Source organism: Arctopsyche grandis, chromosome 3 (genome assembly GCF_051622035.1).
Source record: "Arctopsyche grandis isolate Sample6627 chromosome 3, ASM5162203v2, whole genome shotgun sequence".
Classification (NCBI taxonomy): Eukaryota; Metazoa; Arthropoda; class Insecta; order Trichoptera; family Hydropsychidae; genus Arctopsyche; species Arctopsyche grandis.
The window spans coordinates 395,168-414,731 of record NC_135357.1 but is presented as its reverse complement, the minus strand read 5'-3'; the positions used below and the strand labels follow the sequence as shown (position 1 = coordinate 414,731).

Below are 19,564 nucleotides of genomic sequence, written 5' to 3'. Positions count from 1 at the left end.
TTATTAAATTTATTTGAATAGTTTTATTTTATATCAATTTATTTGAATACTCATTTGTTTTTTTTATTAAATTCACTGTCACGAACAAACAAACATATATACTGTCTCTCGAAATTATATGTATACCAAAATTGGCGCCTGCACCCCCAGAGGCTTTGCTCTCGACGGCTGCGCCCCCAGAGGCTTTGCCCTCGGCGGCTACGCCCCCTAGGGCTTCGCCCTCGGTGGCTGCGCCCTTAGAGCCTTCGCCCCCTAGGGCTTTGCCTTCAGTAGCTGCGTCCCCGGGGACTTTGAATCCTTTGAATCGAAAAAAATCGAATCGGCGCCTATGAATCGAAAAAAATAAATCGATCGTGTCGTCTACGACCCAACGAACAAAGGTTAGAAACATATATACATACATACATAAATATATACAAAGTCTCTTTCCAAATTATATATTAGATTTGTCATAATGCTCTTTTATTTTTTACATATACATATTTGTTAGGTTTATCGTGATAACTAGAGCCAGAAAAGAAAAAAAAGGCCCAACTGCAACCGAATTATTATAATTTTAAAAATTTTAATAATTTTTGAAACAAGTAGGGGACATACATAATATTGGTTGTAATCAATAGTACCTACAAAATCAATGGTAATTTAATATTATCGTTGAATATTTTCGGAGAACCGCAAAGTCCAAAATACTCCCTCTGACTAATTAAAAAAAAGTGTGCAAATAACTCATTTAGGTTAATAATGGAATAAGAGAACGTTTGTTATATTTCCGTTAGCCTTTAGATATATTTTTAATTTATAAAATGTGTTAACAATACTGCCCATTTGACACATCCAAAAGCCTATGTCTAATGATAACAACTGACATTTTACTTAAATGATGATGTTCTTTTATGATATTTAACGGACTCGTTCGTTTTTTTTCTCATGTCCATACATTTACCATGTGTATGTCCGATCTTTAACATGCTATATGTATCTTACTAATTTGAATTCTTCGTCATTTAGCCCTCCTTCATTGGTCACATCACATATTGTATAAGTCGTGCTGTTATGATAAATTACATATATAAATACATACATACCTGTATATACATCTATATGTATGTATTATGTGTATGTACAATAAAAAAAAACCTTATATGAGACTCCCCATATGACGGAGAAAACTGCATTGAAATCGATTCTAGTGTTATTAAATTATAAGGCGTCATGACCATATTAATTCTTCATTTTTTTTTAATTATTTTACGACAATTTTTATACACAATGTTTGTCAAACGTTTAGCTTTATAAAAGAGGTTGGCTTATCATACGATCGCGTCTATTGCAAAACATGAGCATTGAAATAATAATAAAATTAACAATTCCAGAAGGCAAGTAAAATTTGAGACTATCGACCTTACTTACAGTAGAAATCGTATAAAATTAATTCGGTAATTAGCCGAACTCATAATCTAAAAATATGATATATGTACAATGCATGTAGATTAATGTGATAAAATCCAATAAACTAAAAACCAACGATTCCTAAAAGCGATTTTTCATATGAAATAGACATTTGTTTTGTTTGAATCTTGGCATGTTTTTTTATTATTTTTATAACTCTATGTATACGAAAAAATATCCATTATAAGAACACAGTTATATGTACATATGCATTTGTGAACATAAGAAATAGTTTTTATGTGTGTTGAATATATAATAAATCATTCCCTCGGGCCTTACAGGAAAATATGCTTTCAAGGAATGTTTTGATCCTTCAAAGGAGATATAAATAGGACTCTATTAAGGGGACATTTCTTTCTGGCCGGGAATGTGCCGGCCAAATTCACACAATTAACCGCGGGATGAGCCACAAAAACCGCAAGAATTATTATTAAAAATTATAGATATATACAAATATATCATAATCATCTGATAACCGAAAAAGTGAAGGTCCCCAGACAAATCAAAATAATTTTCAGAGATTAAATTATTCGAAAAAATATCTACGAATGAGAGACTCAACCTTCCCGTTAAAAATTTATATAAATACATATACATATATAGTATGTACGTACGTACATATATACATACGTATGATAAAACCGAACGTAATTTTTTTTTATTTGTCGCCTACACAAATCCAGTTTTCAATTTAGACCATGGATACATTTTGGAAAAGCTTGGAACAGGGGTCGAAAGACTCCCAGACGACGCCTGTCATTTTTTTAATACAGAAACGTCAAATGGCACGGTTTTAGAAGGGCTCGAATTTGGAGGGTTTTTTTTTTTTTACTTTTAACCATCCGAGAAACGCCATGCAGTGCTGGCTAGTTAAATATAAATATAGCATTCTGTTGACCACTTTTCAGTAACATTTTAAGCAGCCTAAGCATATAATATTTATAAATGCGAAGAATAATAATACCGATAAACATTTTATATCATCATTTTGTGTTTTGTTCCACGCATACATCTGGGAGTGTGGGCGGGGGTGGTAGGGTGGATGGCTCGGGAGCGAAGGGTGGGGTGAAGAGACGTTCGCAGTCTCCAGCCCCTAGAGATAATTCATTCCTTGTCACCCCCATCAGTCATTGTTTACCGAGTCCCCAAAATGGATATTAAACGTACCTAGTACGACACTACTATTCCACGGCGAAGACGTGACAAACACTCGAAATATATTAAAATTTGTATTGCAGAGTATTGACGTTTGGGATGTTCGCTACAAGCCACATTATATCTATTATATGTACATATATGTATACACATATTATTATTAAATATCCGAACTTCAACCGTACCACATCCAAGATGATAATTACTTACTCATTTCAACACCATATCACTCGTGTCTAATTTGGATTACTTATACATACGTAATGATATCTAAATGCAAACATTTTTCCGAACGACTGGGATGACATAAGTAATATTTTTGATATCTTATCATAAATTAACTATTCGAAATATTAAGACACATCGGGGACGAACTGTAAAGCCCCCTCTTCATGTTGCACCAACGCACTGATGTTGTCAATTTGAAAATGTTTTTATCAGTTGATAAAAAAACTATGGATTGTTAAAAAATATGTTTAGCATGCGTTGAACTCTAAATATCTAGATGATGTATCACTTGCGAAATCGATTTATGAAATGGCTATTGAGTAAAATTGGCTTGGGAAACATACTAAAAAAATCTAAAAAAAAGTTACTTCGCAAAGAAATTTAGGCTGAGGCGCATTTTGGATGGTAAAAAAGCGACCCAATTCAATCAAAAATTTTAGGGGAATATACATATGTATGTATGTATATTTGAACTCAATTTTAGATAGTATTCACTAAGTGCAATGAATTCTAATTCGGCTAATTTACATTTAAAATTAGATACTATTCACTTGGCAAACCTCAACTTTAAAATACATACTGTTCACTTGGTATATAGTTAACTTATAAAAACGTATTTTATAGAAAGAATATAATTAAGGTTAAAAAAATATAGACAAAAAAAATACGTTTGTCACAAATAAAAACAAGCACGACAAAAGTAGATATCACAAAAAAAAATTTAGTAGAAAAAATACAAATATGTATTGTTAAAAAAAATACTAAGGACTTTGTGTGATTGTAAAGTGTAAATAAATAAATTCTAGTGATAATGATTTTTCTCATACGCAATACATACATATATATTTGTTATATTTTTAAATAATTTATTTAATTTTGAATATATTTGTCAAGTTGAATAATTTGTTTTTCGTGCGATATATTTGTTATTACGTACATATTGTACATTATTTTTATGAAAGTGAATATGGTCAAAATTAAAGCTCAATTAATAAGCACCTAAAATTTTATATGGGGTGTAATATTTTTTTTATAAAATAAATTAATAGATGGAGAGAAAACCTCGATTTTTTTTTGTATTTCAATATCGGTCCAGAAAGGTAATTATCCACGAATTACGAAAAATTGGTATGATCCAATTATACAAAAATAATACGGATAATTGTGCTGATAATTTTTCTTCTGTTTTGAATTCGAGACGCTTTTGATTGGACCGAATTTATGTATTTAATATATTTTTTCAAATATGTATGTATGTGTAATGTACATATAGTATTTAGTTTGTGTGCCGCAGGCAAAATGTAATATAAACGCTATTTTAATTATATTTGAAAAATAATTCTTATTTATATAACAAAAAATGGTAGGTGGCAACTAACTACGAGTCTACATAGCTCAGATCACTAATTTGTACATTTATAAATGTAAAATTTTAATATAATGGTTGTTTATATTATATTATATTTGCCGAAATTTATATATTTAATATGCCGTTAAAACGGTGCGTACAAAAGATGAAATTGATCCAAATTTTAATATTAAGACTAATTACGGTTTATTAAAATAAACGCGCAATTTCAGAACCCTGAAACTTTTCATGAAAAAGCTTTTAAAAATAAAAAGAAAAAAAAACACGTAATTGATACGTTAAAATTAGTCTCATATTTTATGTATGTGAGTATTATATGTATGTATTCAAAGTGTGTAATCGAGTCGAGAATCCCCGACACGAAGCAATATTGACACGTCTTATTTAAAATCAATAAAACACAATCGAAATAAAAACACAATAAGCGAAAAGTAGGCGTATTTATCATTCGACTTTTGAAATATGAATTCTCATTCGACATGGAACGAAATAATAAAACACACTCGAATTTCGCGTTTGATATTTATTTACTTACGTACGACGCATTTCGAGCACAATAAATCATTGAGACTCACTCGCTACCATCGACTTTATTCCATTCTATTTTTTTTATTTTTTTTTTGTGTGGTGTTTTTCGATACAATTGAGAGAAATTGTCGCGAGGGCGAGACGTCAGACAATCGCTCTCGTCGAGAACATTCGCACACAATCGCTCGAAAAGTCCTCAGGCTTAATTTTAAATTCTCGCGGCAAAGTAGTAAAGCTCCTTACAGACACGTGGACGTGGGCGGGGAGGTGAGGTGGGGTGGGGGGGAGGGGGAGGGGGTAAGAGTCAGTGTGAAGGAAGGGGAGCAGCGCTTGTCAATCTGCGGGCCGCAAAGTAGGTGCCCTCTCGCCTTTAATCAATCACACACCGGGTCGTTGTCGCGACCGCGCAATTTTGACTAATTAACGTTTTGAATAAACAATGAGACTTAATTAATTACTCCCCCCGCCCCCACCCTTTCTCCCCATCTCTTAAGTCATTTGGTAAATTGATCGCAGGATGTGCGGCATACTTATCGTAAGTACACGTGTCGAAATCGGCAATCAACGTGTTGTAGAACGCTCATTACGCTTCGTATAGTTGTACAACATGTCAAAGCGATTTTCGGCCCGTAGACTTGCAATACAGCCTATTTCTTTTCTGTATTTGTTTTCTCCTCCTGTGGCACGCACAAATATGTTGGCAACGTCTCCAATATCTAGAGCGATACATCTGCTCAACCAGGTTGCTGGTGAAATTTACCTATTTAACACTATGGCGGCCGCTGACTCATATTTGTATCATGTTGGGTGCACAACGCTTACTGGCCGCTGATACATGCATATATGATTCACGACTGCGCGAATACACTGATTTATGTATGTAATAATAAAATGCTGCATTGTTTGTAATTAATTGTCCAGGAAGGCGCATTGGGGTCTTCCTGTCAAAGCCTTCCTGGTATATATATGTAAAAATAAAATAAAATAACAGGTAGCTATTATTATGATTAAGGTTATTATTATTATTATGTTATGATTGTGTGCCTGGCCACAGTGACGCGTTACAGTACTCTGTAATGTCACTGTGGTTAACAATGAGTTGTATAATAAAATAACAGATCTAACGTTTTAAATTTAATGGAGTTAAGCCCTCGATAAATGTTTTATCAATTGTCAATTGCAGTCTAGTTTTTGAAATGAAAACTCTTTACGCGCAGTATATATGTAGAATGAGACCCACAACTCTTCTTTTCGTCTGCATACAAGAGATTTTACCTGACAGATCTAGCCTATTTGTCTATGTAGGTTTTGTTTAAGGAAGTTTTACTTGTGTAGTGTATAGTGTCTGAAATGTATAGTGTATAGGAAGTTTTACTTGTATAGTGTATATTCGTTTGACAATTTAAGACCTACATATGTATATACTTTTCTCTATTGTAGTGGGCGTTGTTTGAACTCAAAACTTAGCTGTAAATTTTCACGAAAATGAATGGTTTCATTTTAAAATTACACGCTGTAATCTTCATAATACACATGTTTATTGAAAAATATAATACATTGCAAGAACGAGAGTCGTTAACTTTTAACGAGAGCCACATTTAAGTTGAATAGAGAGGAGAAAAAAATTAAATAGCACTAAAATATGACGCGATTAAAACGAACGTAGCAATTGTCTTCAATTGAAAAATTCTTCTATTTCATTCCGTGTGAAGAGAAGCCGACTTAACATCTCAAGTTGAAAGATGCCTGTCCGTAGGTTCGTGTGTAAAATGAGATCCACGCTTTGAGATGAACGGTAATGACACAAAAACGAGAAAACCATGCGATACGAAATTAATTGGTAGACCATCTAAAAACGAAACCAAACACATTGTATAATATAATGTGTATACAATTGGGAAGATTTGGAAGTTGAAGTGGTCGACCTGCAGGGGTTGCGCTAATTGTTAGCGTAATTAGGGGTTTACAATTAGGGATGCTTCCGAAACGAGTCAATCGAGAGCCGATGCGCGCTTAACCGACTTCGATTTTACCCTTTAACAACCACCTGCTAATTATCCGTGAGACGTTTCTCAATCTCTAAATGGTCTTCATACAAGTAGGTATATGTAGCAGAAAGGGATCCCAACTTTTTACTGTAAATTTCTTAGTTTAAAAGATTCATTCTAATATTTATAGTTCTAACGTCAATTCAAAAATCACCCGTTGATATATCAACGGGTTTAATGATTGATTAAGTACAAAAAGCATTTCTTCGGAAAGAGTATGGGTATTACCCATATCTCTACCCTACTACTTTACTTTTGGGCATGCTTGGGTATAATTCTCTTGAACTTCTGAGAGACTTCCCATTAATTCGTTTTGTTCTCCAGCTTCTACGTCGTTGCTGGAACAGTTGGGGACTTAATGTCCCTAATAATTATGTGCGTGGTAGACATCATCATTTGATGGTTTTATGTACCTACTGCTCGCACAGTTCTTTATCGAATGGCTCCTATTCCAAGAGCCATCCGACTTCTCAATGAAATCTTTGATGCTGAGCCTTAATGCGATATTTTCCACCTCAGAGAGCGTAGGTTATCGGTTAAATATTTTAATCTATTTGTCTGGTAGCCTGCGCTCATCATTATTTTCATAATTTAATGTGATATGTGGAATTCTGATCTTCTGTCTTTCATTTGGGCCTCGCAGAGATGTTTTTTATTTGCAACTGGTTCTTATATATTGGTGCTGGCTATAAGTGCAAGACATTCCCTACTTTATATTTTATTAATTGATATTTTTACCATATCTGCTATTATTATAATGATATTGTTTTTTTTTTTATATAGTTATATACCAGGAAGACCCCAATGAGCCTTCCTGGACAATTAATTACAAACGATGTAGCAATTTATTATTACATAAATCACTGTATTTCCTGAAGCTGAAGAATACGAAATAGCAATTAATTAATTAATTAATCCATTGAGACATCTATGGATTTAGATTTTGTACATAATTTTTACAAATTATACACACAATAAATACAGAAGATTTGTGATTTTTTGCCAATTTTAAGGAACCGTTTCAACAATGATCAGATAAAATATGGCAAACTCTGATAAGAAACGATCGATTTGGAGTCACAAAACCCCCAAATCCAACCAGCAGTATTCACTGATCACTTGGTGCAAACATATACGCTACCGTTAAGCCATACTGCTGGCTTAACTTGAGGAACTGTTTCAACAATGATCAGATAAAATTGGCAAACTCTGATAAGAAACGATCGATTTGGAGTCACAAATAACCCCAAATCTAACCAGCTGTATGGCGGTTCGAACCTAATGATCACATGGTGCTAAACATACACACTACACCAAAATGCTGGCTTATGATTATGTATAAATGCATTTTTTGTCTGTGTATACATATGTATATGTATATACTTTTCTCATCTCACTGTATTTTTTCGACCATTGTGGCGAACAATGGTCCAAACTTAAACTTGAATAAGCACTAGTTGTTCCATAGAAGTAGAAGAACTTGCCGGTAAGAGATTGGCATACTAGGACCGCGTTTAGAAATCTACTTTAGATTTCTGTGATCCTGATATCACTTTACTTAATATAAATTTCGACATTTGCCATATCACCGCAAATACATATTATAACAGACATAAAAAGCATACATATGCATGTAGACCGGCTGTCTGTTAGATCAGTGGAAGTCGCAAAGTCAAACATGACAGACCCACCCTCTCGTGTGGAGTCTCATTCTTCGATATACGTACATATGTATGCATGTGTGTGTGTATGAAGTGATATTAGCGTATTTATTGCGAGAGAGACAGGTGGCTCCATATTAAAGCGGCTTCGTTCAAAGAAAAGCTTAGTTGAGTGGAACTAGACACGCGCACACACATTAAGACACGTTTAATTAGTTTAGTTTCCAGCCGAGTTTCAGTCGCGAGCTCAAAAGGGTAACTTTTCGGGGACGGACTACGTGGGGGGGAGGGAGGGGCGAGGAATCGTGGGGGTGGGTGACACGCCGTGGAGAGGGACGCGAATTATCGTGCGAAATTAAAATTAAGCCTAACGACATATTGATAACAATGCCTGCCGTTTAAACTTTAATTATGGCATAGCATTGTGTGTGTGTGCGTCGTTTTATGCCAATTTAGAGCACGGAAATCGCCAGGGAAATGTTAAAAAAAAAGTTAATTACCCCTGCGACTAGAATGTTATTTTACTAGAGATAGTACATACATAAGTACACCCAGCGACGCAGCGGGTTAAAATCCAAGTCTCACATGTCGATTGATCAAATTACTACAAAGTAATATTTCAATAACCTGTATAACATATTAAGATAACTCATTGCGACGGCTTCCTAATTCCAAATGACATTTATCATAAAATAAATCACGATAAGCAATCGAATGATAATCGAGTCTTATTTACCTTGAATTAATCGTCGCGTGATTCCAAACAACATAATGACCGATGACTAAAGACACGAAGCGTGCTATTTCCAGGAATCAGGACGTTTTGGGTGTATTTACAAAACTAGAGTGCAAAAAAAAAGTTCTTCATAAAATTGGACAAAGCACAGCGAACAATTAATAATGAACGGCACGCTTCCGGTCCGATCTCTAATGATGACTTATCATGAGAGGTTGCTGGATTCGATCCCTTGAGCTGACCGCGATTGAAAACAGTGTATTCTGAGTATAATCTGTAATGCTGCTGGTCAGACTTGGATATTTGTGACTCAAGTCGATCGTATCATATTAGAGTTTCCCAATTTATCTGATTTCATTGTTGAAGCGGCTCCTCCATCAAATTGGCAAAAACCATACTACCATTATACCTCGCTAATTGTCTTATATATAATATTTGTATTATGGTTATATGTATGTCTGGTCACAGTGACGCGTTAAAGTATTCTGTAATGTCACTGTGGCTAATATAAATAAATAAATAAATATCTATGAATCGTATTCATACATTTAAAATCAGCAGCATGGCTAGGTACATAGTTGGGCTTTTGCCTAGCACCGAGAGGCGCCGGGTTCAATCCCGTGAGTTGACCTCGATTGAAAATAATTTATTCCGAGTACATCTGTAATGCTGCTGGTCAGACTTGGATATTTGTGACCCCAGGTCGATCGTTTCCTATCAGGTTTGCTATTTTTTCTAATTTCATTGTTGAAGCGGTTCCTTGATTAAATTGGCTTTTTAAAAACCTTCCTACCTACTATGTCACCACTATTTGAGTATGATTAAAGTACAATAAAATGTATATACAAGTTAGAATGCATAGATGTATCGTTAATTTCCAGTTTTCAGTGTCTCGTAATTAGCGACTTACGCAATAAAAATCAGCCAGGAAGGCGCATTGGGGTTTACCTGTTAGGCTTCCTGGTATATATATGTATAAATAATAAAAAAATGTTAAATTATTTCTCTGCTTTCTGATCGGATTTGAATCCAGTTGAAGTCTTGATCTCACAGACAGTGCGATTCCTTTTTCGACTAATTGTACAACCCGCCAAGACGATTTATCGTTCGTAGAAGTCCGTCCACACACATGGCACAATCGACCGAACGACGAAGTTGTACAAACGTACATATACATATGTAGGTACATACATAGGTAGTATAATAGTTGGCAGGTCGAACACAGCGGCACTCTTGAAAGTGTTGTGGCTAAACAAACAACCCAAATGAAACAAAAATTCGAAACAGCACACACACACACACACACACACACAAAAGGTAAGGAAAACCGCAAGTTCTCCATTTAGCATATTTGAGCAAGAAAGTATTTGCACGAGAGGGTAGTGAACTTGCAAAGGGAAGCGGAGGAAGGGGGGGGGGGGGAGTAATTTGAGTGCGAGGGCGACCGCTGAACGTCTTGACACTCCTCAAACTCTTGAAGAGTGTTGTGACTCTCCGACAGTCTCCCTGGGGATGTTGTGTCTCGTCACCCAGAGATCCGCACTGTTGCCACAACAGTCCGTCTGCAGACACATTACACTGTGGGCCAAAAAAAGCCCACCGTGACTTCATTGAGACAATATTTTCAACTTCATTCTTATTTTGTGTATAAACTCTGTGCTCTCTTAGTTCTTCAGATTTTCAAAATAGCCTTATCCCCAGCACGTTAGACCGATCCAGACGACTATAGGATGTTCTCTGGTGAAAGCTTTTAGAAAAGAAAGAAGACTCGTCATCAGCAGTCTTCGGCGGACGAATGCGCCGAAACGGGATACTTTTGTCAATTTCTATTGTTAATCTTTTTTTTGCTCTCTAAAGAGCAAAAAAGGCACTGACAGCAGTGCCGCGCCTACCATATGTACAAATGTGTGCAACGTACACAGGCGCCGAAATAAATGAATCGAAAAAATTATATGTATTCCTTACAAAATACGAAATAAGACATCGTACTTTTTAAAATACATACATTTAGGTTGTCTTTTTATTGCTGTTTTACTTGTAGATTGCTGTTGCAACTTACAACTTGTAGCACACCCGAACTATATATAATTCAGGGAAATAACGGAATAGCAGGTATAGCTTCGGTTCGCATATAGGAAGATCTTTTATGTTCTATTACACTGAGCAACAAAAAATCACGTTTTTGAGTTATCAGAGTGGAGACTAGCCAATCTTTACTAAGTTTGACCCACTGAATTCGAATATGATATTGATTTTTGTTGGTGGGCGATCGTTTACGAGATATGAGCGTTTAAAAAAATCCGCGATTTTTACAGTTTTTTGGCTTTTGCGGTCTTTAACTCAAAATTTAGGATTGTTACGCTCAAACTGAGTATTGTAATCAATGGTCAGATATTTTTCCTATTAATTTTTATATTTCATTGCTTTAAAATACTTCTAATTAATTGTCTAGCTAATTTTAAAAGTCAAAAATATTTTTTTTTTCCGTGCTATTTTTCATTTATTTGGCAATTTTTTTATTTCACCATGTTTATAAGGATTGGTTTTCTATCTCAATATTTTTTTTTTTTTTATCTAAACGTACTAACTCAAGCGGTAATTGCAATTTAAATGCTTTCGTTGTATATATGGTTGTATCGCGTAATATTTTAGGTGCAAGCAAGATGGCATGTAGTCCGACCGCTGTACTCTGTGAGGTGGATTTGCTTTTCTGTCTGATTTTTCGGTTAATTTTTATTTTGATTACAATTTTCAACACTATTTCTCACACAATATTTATCACAAGGTAAGATTTTTGCACTTCTTGCATGCAAATTTTTATTTTTTTTATTAATATGATTTATACAAATGCTGATACAATTAAAGAGCGGCCAATCTATGTAAGTTTGCACACAGGCGGCCAAACTCTTAGGCGCGGCCCTGATTGACAGTAACTCCATCACGACTTAAATTGTGATGAAGTTATAAGCAAATATCGGCGTCCGGACGATGCTTTTTGTAAAAAAAGGTTCAATATTGTCAACCATGCTTTGTTAAATAATGGAAAGGTCTATTATTATTTAACCCTTTGAGTGCTGACGTATTTTATTTTGAAAGCCCGCCACGCTGAAAATTTCACCAACATTTACAACTAGAATTATTTAGAAATCTAATAGAAAGCAGGTATAAAAATTGTAGCTAATCCAAACAAACCCTAGATAACTAACGGCAACTACATAGATGTCCCATTCGTACTTTGTCAATGGCTGATCGGAATAGTGCTCGGGTGCTGAGGCCGTATGCACATACCTAAAGAGAGTTTTTTTTATACGTTAAAGAAATAAAACTTTAAAAAGAAATAAAACTTATTATTAATTAGAGCATGCTTGGTGCGAAAAGGATCCCTGGTTATTCTAATCACCTGCTCGAATGGACGATTATGTCGACCGTAAAATGGACGTAGCGCACTGCAATTTACACGAACTGAACGAAATAAATTTGCACAATTTGCAAGCATAAGTCTATTCATGGTGAAATGGCAAACTAATCTCAGCACAAATCAGCTGGCAGCTGTCAAATTGACTGTCGTTGGAAAAAGTATTGCCAATTCGAAAAACACCCAATATTACAAAATTGTAAGTTGTGCTATAGAAATAAAAGATTTATAGAGTGAAATATATAGAGTAAAAAAAGAAAAAAACGTTATAGGCGTTTAAACAATTAAAATCTGACATAGCGAGAGGGTGGCGAAAAGGGAAAATACGATCGAAACAGTGTGGACAAATGCAATATGTGGACAATAGACGTCACCGAGAAAGATGATGGAGTATTTTCAAACGTGTCTATTACGATTATTTTTCACCATCGTAATGGCGGACGTCAGTTCCACATATGTATATTGATGACCAAACCGAGCAAAATGGCAAAGTTTGAAAATGATCGGATAAGAACCCAAATTTCGTCAGACGAAAAAATTGAAAGTGAAGTAAGAAGAGGCTAGTAAAAAATAGCGTTTTCGAAAACCGAAGTGGTAACGAAAAGTGCGTGCTGTTTCTGTTTAAAATATGTGGATGTCCCCTAGGTCTGTCAATCAACGCCACCACACTACTTCTCCCCCCCCCCCTCCACCCGCTGCCAGTAAGCTTTTGTTTCATATAGACGTATTTCATTTTCATCTCGGAATTTTCAAGTTTCATTGAAGGGGTCACGAATTGCGCCAAGTAGACCATGCGCGGAGTCATCGGCTTGACATGGCTTAGCAAGAGAACATCTACCCGATATAATGTTGTTTTGGTAGACGTACTAAAGATGCAGCTTATCCGCATTATATGTTGTTTTGGACCGTGTATAAACGTACGTATGTACATATGTATGTGTATGAAACAAATTAGTCCTCCACTTATGGCCCTGGCTGTATAATTGTAATGTGACGGACGTTTATTCCGATGACGTGGGCGTACGCGATCCATTTTCCAAAGGGATTCCCGGGAATACGCGTGCTTGCCTCACTTACTCAATAATTCATATCCGTACTTTATTTTATACAACGCGAATACATTAATATAAATGTGCCTAGACTATTTCCACTTATTTCGATTTCAAATGTATATAATAATACACTGAAACGTATCCTCGTTTCGAAAAGGTCAAATGTTAAAGTTGATCTATGCGTCAGATGCTTTTACTATCAAACATATCAAGTAATAACAGTCGTATTAAAGTCAAATAAAAGCTTTTAAAAGTACGTATACTCAATGTTGGTTAAATAATATCTATTTGAACCAGGTTTTATGATAAAATCGCACATATGAAATAACTGTATTTTTATTGGTTTTTTAGTGTCGCAATTTTCTGTGAGGTTTTATCCGATCGCGTATTGCACCAAGATGTCATCTGGAATAAATTCATAATTTTTATTTTATATTCAATATTTTATCTTAACAAATTGTATGTCTTTGGCGTATTTTTGCTTGACAGCGGGAGACTGTGATCTCCGTTTATATCCATGCTTTCCGGATGTGATTTCCGTGGACAGGGATGGTTAACTAATCTTTTTTTATACAGCAAATATTTTAACGTGGGAAAAAAAATTGCAATCATTTATAGCAGAAATATATATTTTTACATTTTTCTTCTCACTTAAAAATTGTTTTGAATAAAAAGGTTGGTTACCCCAGTCCAAAAGTTTATTTTATTTTAAAATTTGCAATAATATAAAGACGATTGGATATTTTAAATTTTTTTCCTTTATAAAAAAGGTTGGTTACGCCTTTTTTAAAATACTAATCGATTAATTAGAAGGCTCTAAATAATCAATAAAAAGTCTATATTTTAATTTTATTTGAGACAATCAATAGGTTTAAAAGTTTTGTTCAATTTACAAATATTCCATAGTTTGAAGTCTTTTTAAAAAAATCTTTGAAGGGGCAATTTCGATTTACCCGCAAAAAAAGTGTTTGAATCATTTCGAGTTGAGTAAAAGATTTAGTTTGTAAACACTTACCATCATTATTTATTTTGACATTGCCCTATTTAGAAGTTTCGTGAAATGTGTGAGCACGTGGTAAGTTCGTGCTATTTTTGACGCGTCGGAATTATAAAGTTCTATAAATCAAGTAGGGAAAAAGTTTATATTATGGTTGTCTTCATTTTTTTTTATCATACGTGTGTACTTAATTATAAATTAAACTATTTTGGATATGAATAAAAATATATGTGTATGACAAATCAGAAACATCTGCAATACTTTTCAAATAACTGAATGCGATTCGTCTTACAATTAGTATTCAACTTAACGAGATCCAAACTAATACGTAGGTGTTTCACAAATTCAAAATATGAAATAATGGATTGAATTTTGATGACTATTTACAATTTTCAGTTCAAACTGAAGAAAATAGACATTAAAAATGCTTTCAATAAAAAATTAAATAAAAAATTGTAGGTGTAATTAAACCGAAAAAAATTAGCCAAATTGGAACGAAAGGCACCATATGTAGCCGGAAAAAAAACATAAATTTATATATATAGACGAATGAAAAAATATAGGCGATTTAGACTGACGTATTTATTTTTTAATTATTTTTTATGTGTGTGCAAAATTGTGTCGGGTAGAAGGGATCATTACGGAGCAAAGTTGTGTTCTGTGCGGACAAAATTCCGAGGGGGTACCCATTACAAAAGTTTCTTGGTCACATTTTACATTAATTAATAATAATATTCTCGGCGCAAAAGATAACTTCAAAGTTAACCAAAAAGTTTGCGTGATTTACTAACGCTGTTATTTAAATATTCGTCCGAAAGAAGATTCGCCGCGTCTCACTTTTTTAAGAGGGCTCTCCTCTCTTTGCCCGACCCTTCAGATCAAAGTGTTACACTTTCCCTAACGTCCCACATAATTATGTTAAAATATGCCCGGGAAAAAAATTATAGAGATTTCGATTTACAATTCCACGCATGCGAATCTCAAATTTTAAAGAGACATACGTGGGGAGCAATATAGACAATATTATAAACCGGTTTGCTATTTCATCAGTTCGAGTCTTTGAGAGATGGCGACGAACACAACTACGATCACCCGACCAATATTACAATTTAATGAATTTTTTGAGAAACTGTCCTATTGTGCGACTTCACAACTTGAGCCTTGTATTTATTGCTGCCAATATGATAGATCCGGTTATTATTATAATTGTTAGTGTTTTGCCCGTTGACAGGTTACCCTTATAGCAGCGGTTTCCAAACTGGGAGGCGCGCCTCCCTGGGGAGGCGCGGACTATTGCCAGGGGAGGCGCCAAAACTTTTTAATAAAAAATAATTTTCATATCATAATATCAACAAATAAATAAAACTTCATATCGTAACTTAACAGTAAAAATTCAATGTATGAATGTTTATTTTTATTTTTCTTTCATTTATATATATATATATATATATATATATATATATATATATATATATATATATATATACATTTAATTCCTATAAAAAATTATCCGGAGAGGAAGATTTTAAAAATTGCGCATTTGCAAACGCTCTGTTTTAGCTAAAGATGCCCATTTAATTGCATATGGTCGATATGTCGCGGATAATAATATATTAAAAGATATATTATTTTGCAAAACCATTCTTGGGAAGAGCACATCCATTGAAATTTTTAATATAATAGACAGTTTTTTTTTTAAGAAAACGACATAAAGTGGAATAATTGCGTTTGACTGTGTACCGACGGAGCTCACTCAATGTCCACAAAGCAGGTCTTCAAGCATTGGTCAAAAAGAATGCACCACATGCTATCTGGACGCACTGTATGCTTCACAGAGCAGCTCTAGTGTCAAAAAATATGAGCGAGGAACTGAACAGAATTTTTACAAAAGTTATAAAAATTATAAACTACATTAAGAACAGTCCTTTGAGAGCAATGTCCTATGGAAGCTAATTATACCTCACTTTTGTATTATTGTGAAGTTCGCTGGCTATCCCGTGCAAAATTGATTCAAAGGGTGTTTGAACTCAAAGAAGAAATAGCAACCTTTCTCGAAGAAAACCAACACGAAGAGGCACATTTGTGGACGAACGATAATTTTATTGTAAAACTTGCCTATTTGGTTGAAGTTTTTGGAAAATTGTGCGGTTTAAATAAATCAATGCAGGGAACACAAATACATCCACTTGTTCAAAAAGACAAAGTAAAAGCTTTCATTAAAAAGTTGAAGTTATGGAAATCAAATTAACAAAAGAATGAGTTGGATATGTTTTCACTGTCTAAAGATTTCTGGGCCACAGCCAATATTGAAGCAAGTAAAAATCTTTTTATCGACCACTTGGGTGGTTTAGTGCTGCATTTTTACAATTATTTTAAAGACCTTGATTTCTCAAAGTTTTTGTGGATACAGAATCCATTTAACTACAACGAAGAAGAAGAATTCGAGCTGACAACCACCGAAAAAGAAAAATTGATAGAATTATCATGCGATAGCTCACTAAAACAAAAGTTTCAAAATGAAACCATAATTAAATTTTGGAAGATCTTAGTGGAGAGTATGAATCTTTGTATTGCAAAGCAATGTATGTAAGTACTTCTACCGTTTGTAACGTCTTATTTATGCGAAACGGGCTTTTCGGCACTAGCTGCAATGAAAACCAAATATCAAGCCAGTTTAATAGTCGAAAAGGAGTTACGAGTGGCACTCTCCATATTGTCCCCAAGATTTGATAAACAACAACATCCTTCGCATTAAATTTTGATGTGTTAGATGTAGTTTAATAAGTAATTTAATATAAAAATAAATATACGCGTTCGTATAAATTTATGTTATAGTTGCCATAATTGTCAAGCATTGATAGGGGACATTTAAGTGCTACATAAATAAAATATGGAAAAGTAGGTAGGTAATAGTTTATTTTAAAAAATTAGACTTTTTTAGACCAATCGTATTTTAACGATGATTTAACTTTTTTAATTAAATCGTTTTCCTCTTTTACATGATGATAAAATTGGGCGCAAGTCATTTTAAAATTATACTGGCAAACCATAATTGCCTCAACTGTCTCAACTGCCAGCTTATTTCTTTCGTTCGACCATTGTGTTGACATCAGGGAAAATATTCTCTCCACATTGGCATTGTGGGCTGGAATGGCAAATATATACTCACATAGTTTTATTAAACATGACTTCTGTTCAATATGCTTGGTATCTCTAAAAAACTTCAGCCATTTCTCTTCCATACTCAATTTCAGCGTTGTCTCCCACTTTTCGTTGGTATTATTTTTATTTAAATAATCTATCAAATATACGAACTGGTTGAATAGAAGCTCATTGTTTCCAACATCGATATTCCTTCCTTGCAAATATTGAACGGTTCGTTATATTTCCCCCCATTCAGGAACTTGCTTGAGAGTCATCCAATCGAAAGCATTAAATTTTTTGAATGATTGGGACCAATTATCAATGCAGTGTTAAAGAAATCGACAGTCTGTTTTTGGAGAAAAGTTTAGGGAGAAAACGGGACAAATTGTAATACGGGACCGAGTAGTGAAATATGGGACATGTCCCGTATATACGGGACGTATGGCAACCATAGTTAAAACCTAGCAAAACCTTTTTATTATTCTGTCTAATTATAGTGTTCAGTACTTTTTTTAAATAAAGGTTTATTATTTAAAACGTGTCTATTCTTACATCTATAAAAAAATAGTAGGTAGGGAGGCGCGGAAAAAAAATTTTTTTTTAGGGAGGCGCAGTAGCATAAAGTTTGGAAACCGCTGCCTTATAGTATAATTTTTAAACAATCAATATATGCATAAATTTATTTATTTTTTTACATACATATATACCAGGAAGGCCTTACAAGTAAAACCCCAATGCGCCTTCCTGGCCAATTACAACCAATGAATTACGAGACACTGAAAACTCGTAATTAAGGAGACATCTATGAATTGTACATACATTTTATTGTACATTAATCATATAAATAGTGGTGACATAGTACATACGTTTTTTTAGCCAATTTAATCGGGAACCGTTTCAACAATGAAATCAGAAAAATTCGCAAACTCTGGTAGGAAACGATCAACCTGGATTCACAAATATCCAAATCTGACCAGCAGCACTACAGATATACTCAGAAAAATTCTTTTTCAATCGAGGTCAGCTCATGGGATCGAACCCGGCGCTTTTCGGTGCTAGGTCGAACAAAAATAAAACCCCATCAAAATCAGTGAAGGATTCAGAAAGTTAGCCGGTAAATGTGATTAATAACATTTTTTTTTATTTACTATCAAATTTATCGTATACTAGTGTTTTTACCCGGCTTTCCTCGGTATTTGTAATATAAACCGCTTAAACATGACCAATCTAATAGTAAACATTTTATTAAATTTATTTGTTTTATAATATAACCAAAACCAAACCTCTATCATTTATCAGATTATCATACATACAATATGTACATGATATTAGAAAATATGTATATAAATTTTCACATACATTTAAGTTTCAAGAATTGCGTGCACAATTTATGTACATAGATTTAATCTCGTGAAAGTATGTACGCAAACTAATCCTCCGAGAGGTATTTAGAACTAGACAGACATTTAGAAATATCCAATTATTTATAAGATAACAACAACGAAAAATATTTACCAACATACATATGTATAATGTAATATAAAGTTAGATGTTATTGAGTATATAGGGGGGGGGGGGGGTTCGTAATGTGCTTTCAAGACACTTTCTATCGCGGGTATTAAGACTCCAGACGCTCGCTACGTGAGATGTTGTTTTGTCTACTAGAGGAGACGACCTTTCAATTCATCCTATATATGCGAAAGATATGATTTAGATCTGAGCATGCCAAACTGTAAAAATTTCCATTGACAGCTTTAAATCGAATATTTTGCGCTTTGTGAG

General features: G+C 34.1%; 1 protein-coding gene across 1 annotated transcript in view; it reads right to left on the bottom strand.

The window, feature by feature from the left end:
* LOC143909988 (uncharacterized) overlaps window positions 1-19,564 on the bottom strand; it is a 171,639-nt gene that overhangs the window by 145,649 nt on the left and 6,426 nt on the right. The gene's annotated exons all lie outside the window — the stretch shown is intronic.